The following is a 14,894-nucleotide window of genomic DNA, read 5'->3' on the forward strand; positions in this document are numbered from 1 at the left end:
AAAGTTCTGGGAATCATCATTGACTCTACACTGTCATTCAATGACCACATCAACTCCCTAGTAAAAAAATGCTTTTTCAATCTTCACATGCTAAGAAAAGTCAGATCCTGCTTCCACCAACAACATTTCGCTGTTCTTGTTCAATCCATTATTCTATCCAGACTAGATTACTGCAACTCCATCTACTTAAGCCTAACATAGAAAAGTCTTCTCAGACTTCAGCGGATTCAGAACACCGCAGCTAAACTAATCTTCGCAAAAAGCAAATTCGACCATGTCTCCCCACTTCTGTTTAAGCTTCACTGGCTCCCAGTCATCCTCAGGGTTCACTACAAATGCGCCTGTCTAGCCTTCAAATCTCTTCACGGCATCCTTCCTCCCGCTTTCCACTATCTTGGCTCTCCTCGAATCCTAACTCCACCAGATCCACTCAAAAATTCAAACTATCCTTCCCCTCTTTAAAAGGCATATCCCATACAGGAAAACTTGGAACATCCCTCCTCTTCAGGATCACCGAGCTGTGGAACAACTTTACTGCCCATCTTCGGAGTTCGACCTCCCTCCAACGCTTCAGAAAACATTTGAAAACTTGGCTTTTCTCTAAAATGTAACTACTCCCTCCCTTTCCATTATACTAAGTCCCCTCTTTCCTTCCTTTTTACCAAGCCCTTCTTCTTTCCATTGGAGTTCCTTTCTTTATTAATTCCTGTAAACTGTGTCGCGCTCCACTTCTGTGGAGATGATGCGGTATATAAACTTAAGGTTTAGTTTAGTTTAGTTTAACTGTACCTTGGACCCATTCCCCTCCTACCTATACGAGAAAATTCCCGCACAGGCTATCTCATCCCTTACCAAACTTTTAAACTCCGCCCTACATTCGGGCCTTTTTCCCCCAGAAATGGGATATATTGCCTTGACCCCACTACTGAAAAAATCTGACCTAGACCCTTCCACACCATCCAGCTATCGCCCAATAGCAAACATCCCTCTCCTAACCAAGATGCTAGAGTCCATCATATCTACCCAACTTTCATCCTATTTAGAGAAATTCTCTATTCTCCTACCTTACCAATATGGCTTTCGTCCCAACTTCAGCACCGAATCCCTATTGACCTCCTTAATCTCAAAGGTTCAACAACTTCATTCTCGTAATAAGTTCGCCGTTCTTCTACAATTCGACCTTTCTGTAGTTTTTGACGTCCATCATGATATTCTAGTTTAGCATCTCTCCAAGATAGGCATTAACTCCACAGTCCTTGACTGATTCTTGAAATTCTTACGTTCCCGCTCTTACACTGTCAACATGAATGGCACCTCATTCTCCCCCTGGAAACCAACATGTGGAGTCCCGCAAGGCTCACCTCTATTTCCTATTCTTTTCAACATCTATATGTCCTCCCTAAAACTCCTCCATCTATCCCCCCTAGAAACAATTTACACTTATGCTGATGACATCCTTGTCCAACTCGAACCTTACTAACCTCTCTGAAAACATAAACTCATGTATAAAGATCCTCCAATCCTGGGCCCACACCGTGCAAATGAAACTGAACGAGTCCAAAACAAAACTACTTTGGCTCGGCCCAAAATTAGACTAACTACCCGCCTTCATCCCACTGTCCTCTGGCTCCATTCTGCAGCTTGAGTTCTCAAGCAAAGTTCTGGGTATCATCATTGATTCTACATTGTCCTTCAATGATCACCTCAATTCCTTGGTAAAAAATGCTTTTTCAGCCTTCACTTGCTGAGGAAAGTGAGATCATGTTTCCATCAAAAACACTTTGCCGTCCTTGTCCAATCCATCATCCTTTCCAGACTGGACTATTGGAACTCTATCTACTTAAGCCTAACAAAGAAAAACCTTCAAAGACTTCAGCAGATTCAGAATGCTGCGGCTAAGCTTATCTTCTCAAAAAGCAAATTTGACCATGTCTTACCGCTCCTGTCCAAGCTTCACTGGCTCTCGATAATCTCAAGGGTCCACTTTAAATGCACCTGTCTAACTTTCAAGATCCTACACGGCATCCTTCCTCCCTTTATTCCACTTTCTTGGAATTCCTCAAATCCCAATTCCACCAGATCCACCCAAAAATTAAAACTATCCTTCCCCTCATTAAAAGGCATTTCCCATGCAGGAAAACTAGGGACCTCCCTCCCCTTCAGAATCACTGAGCTCTGGAACAACCTTACCTCCCCTCTTTGGAATCTGAGCCCCTCCAACTTTTCCGTAAACATCTGAAAACCTGGCTATTCTCAAAAATGTAATACTTCCTCCCTCTCTGGGATACTAAGCCCTCTAAACATTCTTTATACTATGGCCTTTAACCCTTCATTGGAGTTCCTTTCTATCCCAACTCCTGTAAACTGTGCCAAGCTCTGCGATTGTGGAGAGGATGCGGTATACAAACCTAAGGTTTAGTTTAGTTTAGATCTTATCTTCAGGCCACACGGTTTATTAGACGAAGGTTTTGCTGACATCAAGGTGGACTACATCTAGTGCATGTCCTCTATGCAAGTTTCTAGTCATCTCAGATTCCTTTGGCATGATTTTTCCTTGGAGAAACCATGTTATCTTAGATCTTGTAACCCATTTGATTCCGGGTAGTTCACTATTTTTTCCTTCATTAGAACTTCCATTACTTTTCCAATAATCGAAGTGAGATTTACTGGCATATAGTTTCTGACCTCTTCTCTATTACCACTTTTGGGAAGAAGGACCACATTCGCTCTTCTCCAGTCCTTCAGAACCTCTCCTGTCTTTAAGGATTTAACTGTGTGAGAGGACCCGAAAAAATTCTCTGAGCTCCCTCAATATCCTAGAATGGATCTCATCTGGTCCTATGACTTTTTCCACTTTAGTCCTTCAAATTGTTCATTAACACTCACTTCTGTGAATGGTGTGATATCTTCTCCAGTCCCATATTTACAAACATAGAAACATGATGGCAGATAAAGGCCAAATGGCCATCCTGTTTGCCATCCACAGTAACCATTATCTCTTCCTATTTCTAAGAGATTCCACGTAACTATCCCAGGCTTTCTTGAAATCATTACCTATAGTAATAGCAGGAGAAGTGTATAATTATTTACACTACACCCAGAGAGACAGACACACCACACTAAAATATGCATGTATACAGAGAAACATTGCCGACCTTACAGACAAGCCCAGAAAATTATTTTGACTTTCTGCGCAATTGGCAATTGGCAATTGGCATGCTGATAGCTTTTCAATGGCTGATGTAAGTTGGTGTGACTAAGTGCAAGATGCTCATCTAATTGTATTCTTTAAGACGTACAGGCCACTTGGCGACACATCCACGCTCCATCCATGTGTTCGTCTTCCCTTGCAATTGCACCCTAAGCAACTTATGTGCCCCAGTTATACAATAAAGCCTGATGGTGATACTGGAGGCGCTGAGTGTGTTTCTGGTTTGTGTTTCAGATGCGGGTGACGTTTGAGGACATCGCTGTCTCTTTCTCCCAGGAGGAGTGGGAGTATTTAGATGAAGAACAGAAGGAGCTTTACAGGGAGGTGATGAAGGAGAATTATGAGATTCTGATCTCCCTAGGTAAGAATTTTATCTGCATCTAAAATTTTAAACTAATATGAGACATTTTTCTGTACTTCGTTTGCTCCAAAAACATCCAAGTGTGATTAGGATCTCTCTTTACTAACCTCTAACTTAAGCTGACAGTGTGAGGGCCCATAAGACTATATTGTGTGTCCTACAAGTTTTCTCCCTTTGAATTCAGGTGTGGATCATTCTCTATTGAAGCAAAGCAAAAATCTAGGATCAGAGTCTGTCTGCAGAAGATACATTGTACGTGGAAACAGTCTTTGAGACCAGTGAAAAGTCATGTGCTCTGGTCATCGATCTCTGCTCAGCTTATGGCTCTTTCTGACACTCTGGATTCCTCCAAAAGCTGCAGAATTGTTTCCAGCATCACCATGTGATAAGAGTAATAAAATAAATCCTCACCAACTTCTGTTTCTATTAGAGGGAAAAATATCAGGTCAAGTTCTTAAAAATTATGTTGTTCCCCTCCCCCCCCCGATAGGATTTAATTTTGGTTTCTCCTCTTTTCAACCTTTATCGTGGAATGAAACGTCTGATAATTTGACTCCTGTATAATAGAAAAAGCTCTTTGGAGGATTTATAACATTCTCTAGAGAAAAACATTGAGACTTCATTCTTTTGTCACCTGTGCTGGGGCCAAAATATCTGACCCTTTCCCTTGAACTGGTTGGAGTTGAACCATGTTTCTATGTTTCATTCCTCTTTCCTTCTGTCTCTATAAATTGTTCTCCCTTCTGTGAGGAGTAGGGGATTTGGCCTAACCATACTGCTAAGACACCAAATATGACTCCTAATTAGCACTCCACGTTCTCGGAGAAAAAGGACCACCTTGAGCGCAACTGAGGTTCAGGGAAAGTTTAATGTGTAAATCACAACATTGCAGGAGCTATAAAGAAGGCAACTTCTGGTTTTACTGTAGGCAAACAGCTAACTGGCTACAAGATAATAAAATTTAAAGTTCAACCACTACGTCACTCAGACTGGTATCAGCATAAAGGAAAATAGGTTCCTATCTAACACCAGAGCCAATAATAAATCTAAGTGAATCAGGGCCTCGCTCCAGAATTTATGGGGATAGCTGGGAGTAGAAGGCTCAGTTGGTATGCAAGGAAAAACTTTTAGAGCAGTTAAATCAAAGTAGAGGCAAAAATCAAAAGCTTGGCTGAGGAAAGCTAAATGGAGAACAAGTGAAGTAAAGCCTCCATTCACCAGTCAAGGGAGCCCATAGCCAGGGAGGAGAAATGACTGCTGGGGAAAAGACATGTTTATTCTTAAGAATTTCTTAGTGGAAAACTTCTTTCTTCAAGGTCAGCCCAGCTAGGTCACACATGTTTGCATTGCCTTCGAGATCATCTTGTTCATGATCAAAGAACAGTAGCATTCTCAAGTCTCAGTGACAGTAGCACAAAATGAAGAGGAAGATAATAGGCATCTCAGACCTGGTGGAAGGAGGACAATCACCGGGACGCTGTGTTATCAGGGTGCAAATTATATCGCAGTATTAAGAGTGGATTAAATTTGAGAAGGGAGGGGTTGTGCTATATCTTAAAGAGGGAATTGAGTCAAACAAAATAAACATTCTGCATGTAACAGAAAGCAGCGTTAAATCCTTATGGATAGAAATTCCATGTTTGAAGGTAAGGAGTATACTGGTAGGGTTGTGCTACCATCCCCCAGGCAGAACAAACAGACAGATGTAGAAATATCTACAAAGATTAGCAAAGCTGGCACATAGGGCAACAGTGAGTTCAGTAACCCCAATATTGACAAATTGTAGGACAGGGAGTGCTAAAGAGGTAAAATTCCTAGACGTAATAACTGACTACTTCTTGCAGAGACTCGTCCAGGAACTGATGAGTGGGAGCTATTTTAAATCTAGTCCACAGTGGAATACAGGGCATAATACAAGAGGTAACGGTGTTGGGTCCGCTGGGAAACAGAGATCATAACATGAGAAGGAGAAAAAAAGAGCATTTCTTTCATACAAACGTACGGGAACAGGTGAAGCTAACATTGAATATAGGTCCAGGTCTGCAGCAGTCAAATCAGCAGTCAGGGAGGCCAAGCTTGCAGTGGAAGAAACTCTAGCAAAAAACATTAAGAAAGGGGACAAATCCTTCTTCAGGTACATTAGTGACAGGAAAAAAAACACAAACGGGATAGTACGCCTCAGAACACCGGACGGGAATTACGCGGAAACAGATTCCGATAAAGCCAAAATACTGAATGAATACTTCTGCTTGGTTTTTACCTGCGAGGCACCAGGGATAGGCCCACATCTGGAAGCAATGTCAAGCACGGAAGACCCATTTCAGAATTTTGAGTTCACACCAGCTGATGTCTACAGCGAATTGTCAAGACTCCAGGTGAGCAAAGCCATGGGTCCAGACGAATTGCACCCAAGGGTGCTCAGAGAGCTGTGCGAGGTCCTGGCGGAACCATTAGCCATGCTCTTCAATCTCTCCCTAAAGAAGGGGAGAGTCCCCCTGGATTGGAAAACAGCGAATGTTGTTCCTCTGCATAAAAAGGGATGCAGGGCAGAGGCTGCGAATTACCGACCAGTGAGTCTCACATCGATAGTATGTAAACTCATGGAAACACTAATTAAACGTAAGTTGGACACGATCTTGGATGAGGGGAATCTCAGGGATCCTAGTCAACATGGATTCACTAAGGGTAGGTCGTGTCAATCCAACCTCATCAGCTTCTTTGATTGGGTAACAGGAAAGTTGGACTCAGGAGAGTCTCTGGACATAGTATATTTGGATTTCAGCAAAGCTTTTGACAGTGTCCCACACCGCAGGCTACTAAACAAGATGAAATCAATGGGGTTGGGTGAGACTATAACTGCATGGGTCAATGATTGGCTGAGTGGTAGACTTCAGAGGGTGATGGTCAACGGTACCCTCTCTGAAACATCAGAGGTGACCAGCGGAGTGCCGCAGGGCTCGGTCCTGGGTCCTCTCCTTTTTAATATATTCATAGGGGACTTGACACGAGGGCTACAGGGTAAAATAACATTGTTCGCCGACGACGCAAAACTGTGCAACATAATAAGTGAAAGCTTTTTACAGGATAGTATGACACAGGACCTTCGTACGTTGGAAAACTGGTCCTCGACATGACAGTTAGGCTTCAATGGTACGAAATGTAAGGTCATGCACCTCGGTAGCAGAAATCCGTGCAGAACTTACACCTTAAATGGAATAACATTAGCTAGAACCTCAGTAGAACGAGATTTGGGAGTAATCATCAGTGCAGACATGAAGGCTGCCAAGCAGGTAGAGAAGGCTACATCCAAGGCAAGGCAAATGATGGGATGTATCAATAGAAGTTTCGTCAGTCGGAAACCAGAAGTCATAATGCCACTGTACAAAACCATGGTGAGACCTCATCTGGAATACTGTGTGCAATTCTGGAGGCCACATTACCGTAAAGACGTGCTTAGAGTCGAGTCGGTTCAGCGGATGGCCACTAGGATGATCTTGGGGTTCAAGGGTCTCTCGTACAAAGAGAGACTGAGCAGACTGCGGCTCTATACTCTAGAGGAACGCAGGGAGAGGGGGGATATGATTGAGACATTTAAATACATCACAGGACGTGTCGAGGTGGAAGACGATATCCTCTTCCCCAAAGGACCCTCGACCACAAGAGGGCATCCGCTTAAACTCAGAGGGGGGAAATTTAGTAGTGACACCAGGAAGTATTTTTTCACGGAAAGGGTGGTAGATCACTGGAATAAGCTTCCGGTGCAGGTGGTCGAGGCCGCCGGGGTGCTTGACTTTAAGAATAAATGGGACATGTATGTGGGATCCCTACGTAGGACGAATCACTAGCATCTAGACTTGGGGTGGATCAGTAGAGTGGGCAGACTTGATGGGCTATAGCCCTTTTCTGCCGTCATCTTTCTATGTTTCTATGATCAAATTTGGGCTGACATCTAGAGTGAAATCACAAAGGAAATCTTCTATAAGCAGAATTTAATTTTCAAAAGGGTGACTATGGTAAAATGAGGAAAATGATTAAAAAGAAGCTAAAAGGGCCTATGGTACCGATCCAAGATGGCGACTAAGAAGGACGCATAGTGCTGAGCTCTGCATTAGTGCCGTTCTTAACCCTCTCTTTGCGGTCAATTACTTTGAGCGTCGGCTCGGAGGTTTTTCAGGCTGGGCTCTGCTGGTCTGTTTTCCTTCCTTTGGCGGTGTATGCTGTGGCCGCGCTAGTTGTTTTGAGACAATGGGAAAGGAAGGGAGAACTGTGGCCAGGACCTCCAGTGGCCATAAGCTCCAGACGGATGATTCAGATGACACTGGATGCTAGAACAAAGCACCAACCAATGGGCACTCCCCAGGCTTCAAGAGGAATGCCGAGTGAATCGGCAGGGCTTAGTGGAGATTGTGCTTCTTTGAGCCCATTCCAGAGGCAGGCTCGAAGTTAGATTGATGCATCGGAGGAGGTGAAACAGCTAACCCAGGCAGGGATATTGCTGTTAAGCCCCTGAGGAAAAGTGGGAGCAGATGAGATGGAGGGACTAGCTCCCACTGAAGCCTGACCAACGGTGCCCGATGCAAAAATGGGTGAGAACCTTTCCACTTCAATCGTTAGGCCAACCTGAAGAAACTCCAAGACACTAGGAATCAATGGAACAGATGGGTCCACCTGTCACAGGGTGCATCAGGCCTGGTAGCACTTCCAAGCCTTCATATAGGCCACTAGTGTGGACTTCTTTTGCAGTAAAATAACATGGCAATCACAATCAAAGTATAGCCTCAGTTAGTGAAGGCCGCAATCTCAAGAATCACATCATATAACCAAAGCGGTCCTGATTCTGAATCGAAATTGGTCCCTGCATGAGGAGACAAGGAAGCTGGAGCCCCTGATCCTGCTGGAGCCAAACCTAGTCAGAATACTACAGCTGTATCGGCCAATCAGGTACGACTAAGATCACCAGACCTCCATAGGCCGCTATCCAACTCAACAGATGTCCTTTCATGGGCCATGGAGGGAAGACATATAGGAACCCTCACCATGGCTAGGGCTGAACTAGAGCGTCCAGTTTAGCGCTGATGGTTTTGCAACGCTGATTGAAGAACTGAACTGCTGACTTGTTGGTCACGGTCGCCAAGAAATCATAGAAACATGGTGGCAGATAAAGTCAAATGGGCCATTCAGTCTGCCCATCCGCAGTAACTATTATCTCTTCCTCTCTCTAAGGGATCCCACATGCCTATCCCAGGCTTTCTTGAATTCAGACACAGTTTCTTTCTCCACCACCTCTTCTGGGAGACTGTTCCATGGATCTACCACCTTTTTGTAAAAAAGTATTTCCTTAGATTACTACTCAGCCTATTGAAACGAACAAGGTCCGTTTCTTGGTCCCGAAACTGCCCTGCAAACACCCTGTCATCTGGGTACGGATATCCGGAGGCATTCTCCTTAGAGAGAAAAGATACGTAGACAGTGTTCTAAAGAGATTGCCTAATCTTTTATTAGTACATCCAGCTTTTGTACTTTTTTAACATGGGTCAGTGGTATTAGCAGATGACGTAAGTACAAACCATATCTGGTGACAGGCTTCAAAGAAGTAATCAACACTAGAAAAGGAGGGTGGGTGAGTGAGCAGAATATGTACTTCATTGTTTAAATCAAAAGGTGTTAAAAGCTTCCCTTATCACTCTCAACCGGTACATGGCAGTGGGGGGGTCGAACCTCTATTGTCTCAAACAGATAACTTCTTTAACAAGATTAAATGACCTTTTCCCAAACTATCAAGAGAGTAAACACGAACATTCTGCGTTTGATTACTTCCAGCATAGACAGAGACAGAAAACTTATCCTTTCAAATGTGTCCTTTCAATCCCCTCTTACGTCATGAAAATGATGTCATAAATGCACAGCATGAGAGTGGAAGGGGAGATATTCTAGATATGTCTCTTGAGGAGGGGTTTTAGGGGCTGTAATATGAGTGAAACAGCGCAGGAACAGTCTAAAAATTACATAAGCAACAAGAGTGCAGATAATAATAAAGATTATAACAATAAGAAGGTCTTTCACCCACCCCTGTATCCAACTAAAATACAGATCCCAAGGATTAGATAAACCAGAATTACGTTTAAGTTCAGCAGAGAGGTCTTCTAATTTTTTAATGACCATAGTAACCTTACCCGTGGGACCTGCATTGTCAGGAATAAAGGTGCAACAGGATAAAGTACTGGGGAGAATTTTACAGACACCCCCCTTCTCTGCAAGGATCATATCCAGGGTCATGCGATTTTGGAAAGCCATCTGAGAAGTGGGGCCTAACCGATCAGCAATACCTTGCAAGGCATCCCTAGAGTAATTCACAAAGCGTTGCTGATTGTAATAAATGTAATTAATCCAATCAACATTCTTATTGATAGTAATAAGGGACTCAAACCCAGCCTTAACCTGGTCTCGGGCCTTGAATTCATCTGGGACCCCTCTTGGGACCCCTATCTCATCTATGTATAGCTAAAGCGCACTGGCCTATCTACTGGCTTGGTAGTTTAACACGGAGCCGAAGGTCTCCACAGAGCCCGTAAATATCACCTAAAGCAAAATCTGATGCTGCAACAGTGAAGCATACCTATAATTTCCAAAAAAGAACACTAGGCTGTAGTTAAATGTAATTTCCAGTATGCCTCTGACAATAGTTTCTGATTAATCTTAGTTATCTGTGCACCTGGACCCATTGTCCTAAGCACTCTCTTAATGAGACATTAACACCTTTTAGCTAATCATGATTTAATCAGGGCTATTTCTGCATTCCCATGCCAGAGTCAGATTGATATAATTTCCCATAGGCCTCTGCTGACACCAGCTATGCCAACCGAAAATGCTGAACGCCAGCAACAGCTATGCTGACATCTCCCATATTCTTTGAAATGAAAGCAAACTTCTGGTACCCTTAGCCAGTCTGCATTTCTTGCCTCGCTTATCTTCAACAGTATATCTTTGGGACATTGCTGTGAACAAGGCTGTCTGTGAACTTCAATAAGATAAGTTGCTCAACATTTCATATTCTGCTAATTTCACTGGTTTTCAGCATTATCCCAGGACAAGCAGGCATGATATTCTCACATGTGGGTGACGTCATCTACGGAGCCCCGATGCGGAAGCATTTTCAAGCAAACTTGATTGAAGATTTAAGTTTGCTCTGCTGCTCCACGCATGCGTGCCTTCCTGCTCCACTAGGGGGTGCATCCCCTCGTGGTCTCCAGTTCAAAATTTTCCGCGAGCCTAGAAGACGTGTTTTTCAGGCTCTGCCCCAACTGCCTTCTAGCACCGCGATTTTTTCTTGTTTTTTCACGATTAAGTCGCTGTGCGCGAATTCCTTACCTTTTTACTTGATTCCTGCTTCGTTTTCAACGACCCGGAGGCTTCCGGGTCCCCGTGGCCGCGTGGCTAATCGAGCCGCGGCTACTTTCGATTTAATGTCCCGGCCTTTGACCGGCTTTAAAAAGTGCACCCGGTGTGAGCGGCTTCTTTCTCTCACAGACCCGCATCGCCGGTGCATCCTTTGTCTGGGGGCGACTCATCCAACCGACTCCTGCCCCCAGTGCGCTATTTTCCAAAACCGGGCCCTCCGCCGAAGAAAAGCCCGCATGGCGGATCTCTTCACCCCGGACCAACCCTCCACCTCGGCCTCGAGGTCGGCCCTGGCCTTGACCTCGGCCCCGGAAACCTCGGCATCGCCTCGAGACTCGACCCCGAAGTCCTCGGGACAACAGAAAGCCTCGGCCCCGGGTAAGTCCCCTCTTCCCTCTTCAGGTTCTGTAACAGCGAAGAAGCCAGCCTCGGGGACAACGGCGACGCATGGCGGAAGCCCCATGCTTACAGCCCCGTCTAAGCCCTCCAAGCCTTCGGGCCGTGCCTCCACCACACGGGAATACTCTGATACGAGGTCGCCCCCGGTGGAGCGCACAGAGGCAGGGGACATGCCTTCGATGCTGTCCGTGCCCGTCTTCCAGGACCTACTCCGAGCGATGATCACGTCGGAGCTGTCCGCTGCAATGGCCCAGTTTCAATCGGCCTCGACCTCGAATGTGCCAGACCAGCCTGAGCCGAACAACCTCGAGGAAAGGTACGCAATCCTCGCCGCATCCCATCCTCCTCGGACTCCTCGCCGAGACGCCCGAGACGTTCCCCCTCTGCGGACCGCCGAGGGGCAAAACGTCGGGCTAGAACGACAGAAACCTCGAACCGCCGTACCTCCAAGAAGGCCCGAGGTTCACCAACCCTACGAGGCCGTTCTCCCACACCTCGTACAGGACCACTAAGGGTGGCTGAGTTATCACTCTCCAACCCGCGCATCCTCCGAACTCCCCCTCGGACGCATTCTCCGAGGGAGTCCGGATCGAGGTCACCAATCCGACATCGATCGGTACCCCTAACCCCGGCATCGTCTCCGAGGGGCTCCTCGAGACGCCGAAGATCGACAACCCCGGAACACTCTCACAGTGCTTCCCCAGCCTCGGAGCATGGATCAGAGCATGAACCTCGATACTCGAGGGAAGCCTCCTTATCCTTCTCCAACCAACAAAGGTCTCGTTCCCCGACCCCGCACGGGGCCCCGGGGACATCTCGCCCATCCTTCACTCGCTTTGTCCAAGACATGGGCCACGCATTGGACCTAGACATCCAATCCGACTCCAGATACTCTAAGGAGTACCTGGCGGAGCTGGATATGCCATCACTGCCCAGAGAGTCCCTTCGCTTACCACCTAACCCGGTACTCCAACAGGCCTTCTTCAGGAACCTGGAGACCCCCTACATGGTCACGGCCGTACCCTCCAAAATGGAGGCCAAGTACCGCACAGTACCTTACCCGGGATTCGAGCAACCACAGCTCTCCCACCAATCGCTGCTAGTGGAATCCTCCTTGAAAAAGGCTCACCCGTCCCGGGTCTCAGCAGCGGTCCCCCCAGGCCGAGAAGGCCGAACCCTGGACAAGTTCGGCAGGAGACTATACCAAAACGCAATGATGGCCTCTAGGGTGCAAAGCTACACTTTCACCTTCACATCATACCTCAAACACCTCATTGGACTATTGAGAGCCTTTGAGACTGACTTACCGGCCTCCCGGCAGGGAACGTTCGGCCTGCTTTTAGAGTCCCTCTCCAACCTGCGCCTTCATCTATTCCACGCGGCCTACGATGGCTTCGAACTCTCCTCCAGAGAAGCAGCCTTCGCTATCGCCATGCGCCGACTAGCTTGGCTGCGCCTGGTCGACATGGACCCCAACTTACAGGACCGGTTGGCTAACCTCCCCTGCGTGGGAAAGGAATTGTTCGATGACACTATCGAGGCGGCGACAAAACGCCTCTCCGAACATGAACGCTCGTTTGCCTCCCTTGTCCGGCAAAAGCCCAAACCGCCAGCGCCCAGGCCATACAGGGCCCCTCCGCGCCGCTACCCACAAAAGTCCACCCCTGCTTTCTCGCGGCCCCCACCCAGACGTCCGCAAGCCCATCACAGGGCCATGCCCAAGTCTCAACCGCCCGCGACCATCAAACCATCCCCGTCTTTTTGACGGGACACGCGGAAGGGGGCGGGCCCCCTCCGCCATAGTCCCAGGCCGCCTTCCCATCGGAGGTCGACTCAAAGCCTTTTACCCTCGCTGGGAACAACTCACGTCGGACGCATGGGTCCTTGGCGTGATCTCATCAGGGTACTCTCTCAACTTTCGGGCCATTCCCCCGGACAATCCCCCAAGGAATTGCCCTCCCAACCGGACTCAGCTACCTCTACTCCTCTCCGAAGCTCGAGACCTGCTTCGCCTGAGAGCAGTGGAGAAGGTCCCCCTCGACCAACGGGGGAAGGGCTTCTACTCCCGTTACTTCCTGGTACCGAAAAAAACGGGAGACCTACGCCCAATACTGGACTTGAGACGCCTCAACAAATTCCTGGTACGGGAAAAGTTTCGGATGCTCTCACTACCAACACTCTACCCCCTGATCGACGAGGGCGACTGGCTCTGCTCCCTCGATCTCAAGGAGGCGTACACACATGTCCCAGTGCACCCCGCTCACCGCAAGTTTTTGCGTTTCCAAGTAGGGGACTGGCACCTACAATACCGAGTCCTCCCCTTCGGACTAGCATCATCACCTCGGGTCTTCACCAAGTGCCTCGTGGTGGTAGCAGCAACCTTACGCTCCCAGGGCCTCCAGGTATTCCCCTACCTGGACGACTGGCTAATCAAAGCCCCGTCCAAAGAAGGGGTTATCTCAGCGACCCAACAGACTATTACCTACCTACAAAGTCTGGGGTTCGAAATAAACTTCCCAAAATCTCAACTACGCCCCTCGCAGTCCCTACAGTTCATCGGGGCCACGCTGGACACGGTTCGCCTCCGTTCCTTCCTCCCCCCTCCGCGCCTGGAGGCGTTAGTAAGTCTGAGCCGAAGGATCTCTCGGCTGACTTCAGTATCAGCCCGACAGATGATGACCCTCCTGGGCCACATGGCCTCCACCGTCCATGTCACACCCTTCGCCCGCCTCCATCTGAGAATCCCTCAATGGACCCTGGCGTCTCAATGGCGTCAAGACCGGGACCCGATCGACCGCTCCGTGACAGTGACTCCTTCATTGCAACGATCGCTCCGCTGGTGGGCCGACTCTTCAAATCTTTCCAAAGGTTTGCTCTTCCTTACCCCACCCCACAGCAAGGTACTCACCACGGACTCGTCGGAGTACGCTTGGGGAGCCCATCTGGACGGCCTACGCACCCAAGGAATGTGGTCAGCACAAGACCGCCGCTGCCACATCAACGTGCTAGAACTTCGGGCCATCTACCTCGCAGCTGTAGCCTTCCAACATCTGCTCCGCGACCGAGTGGTTCTCATCCGAACCGACAATCAAGTAGCGATGTACTACGTAAACAAACAAGGGGGCACAGGGTCTTGGCCCCTTTGTCGGGAAGCCCTGCGCCTCTGGAAATGGGCAATCTCCAACAACACCTTCCTTCGGGCGGTGTACATACAAGGAGAACAAAACTGCCTGGCGGACAGACTCAGCCGCCTCCTCCAGCCACACGAGTGGTCACTACACTCTCAGGCCCTACGAGGAGTGTTCAAACGGTGGGGGACGCCTCAAATAGACCTGTTTGCGTCCCCTCACAATCACAAGCTGCCTCTCTTCTGCTCCCGGATATACTCCCCAGACCGGCTCGAGGCCGACGCCTTCCTCCTCGATTGGGAGGGAAGGTTCATGTACGCGTTCCCGCCGTTTCCTCTGATACTGCGGACGCTTGTCCACCTGAAAACAGTACAAGCCACCCTGATCCTGATTGCCC

General features: G+C 47.7%; 1 pseudogene; it reads left to right on the plus strand.

Annotated features, from left to right (window-relative positions):
• Nucleotides 1-14,894, plus strand: part of LOC117354686 — an 89,157-nt pseudogene that overhangs the window by 4,349 nt on the left and 69,914 nt on the right.

The sequence above is a fragment of the Geotrypetes seraphini genome, chromosome 2 (genome assembly GCF_902459505.1).
Source record: "Geotrypetes seraphini chromosome 2, aGeoSer1.1, whole genome shotgun sequence".
NCBI lineage: Eukaryota > Metazoa > Chordata > Amphibia > Gymnophiona > Dermophiidae > Geotrypetes > Geotrypetes seraphini.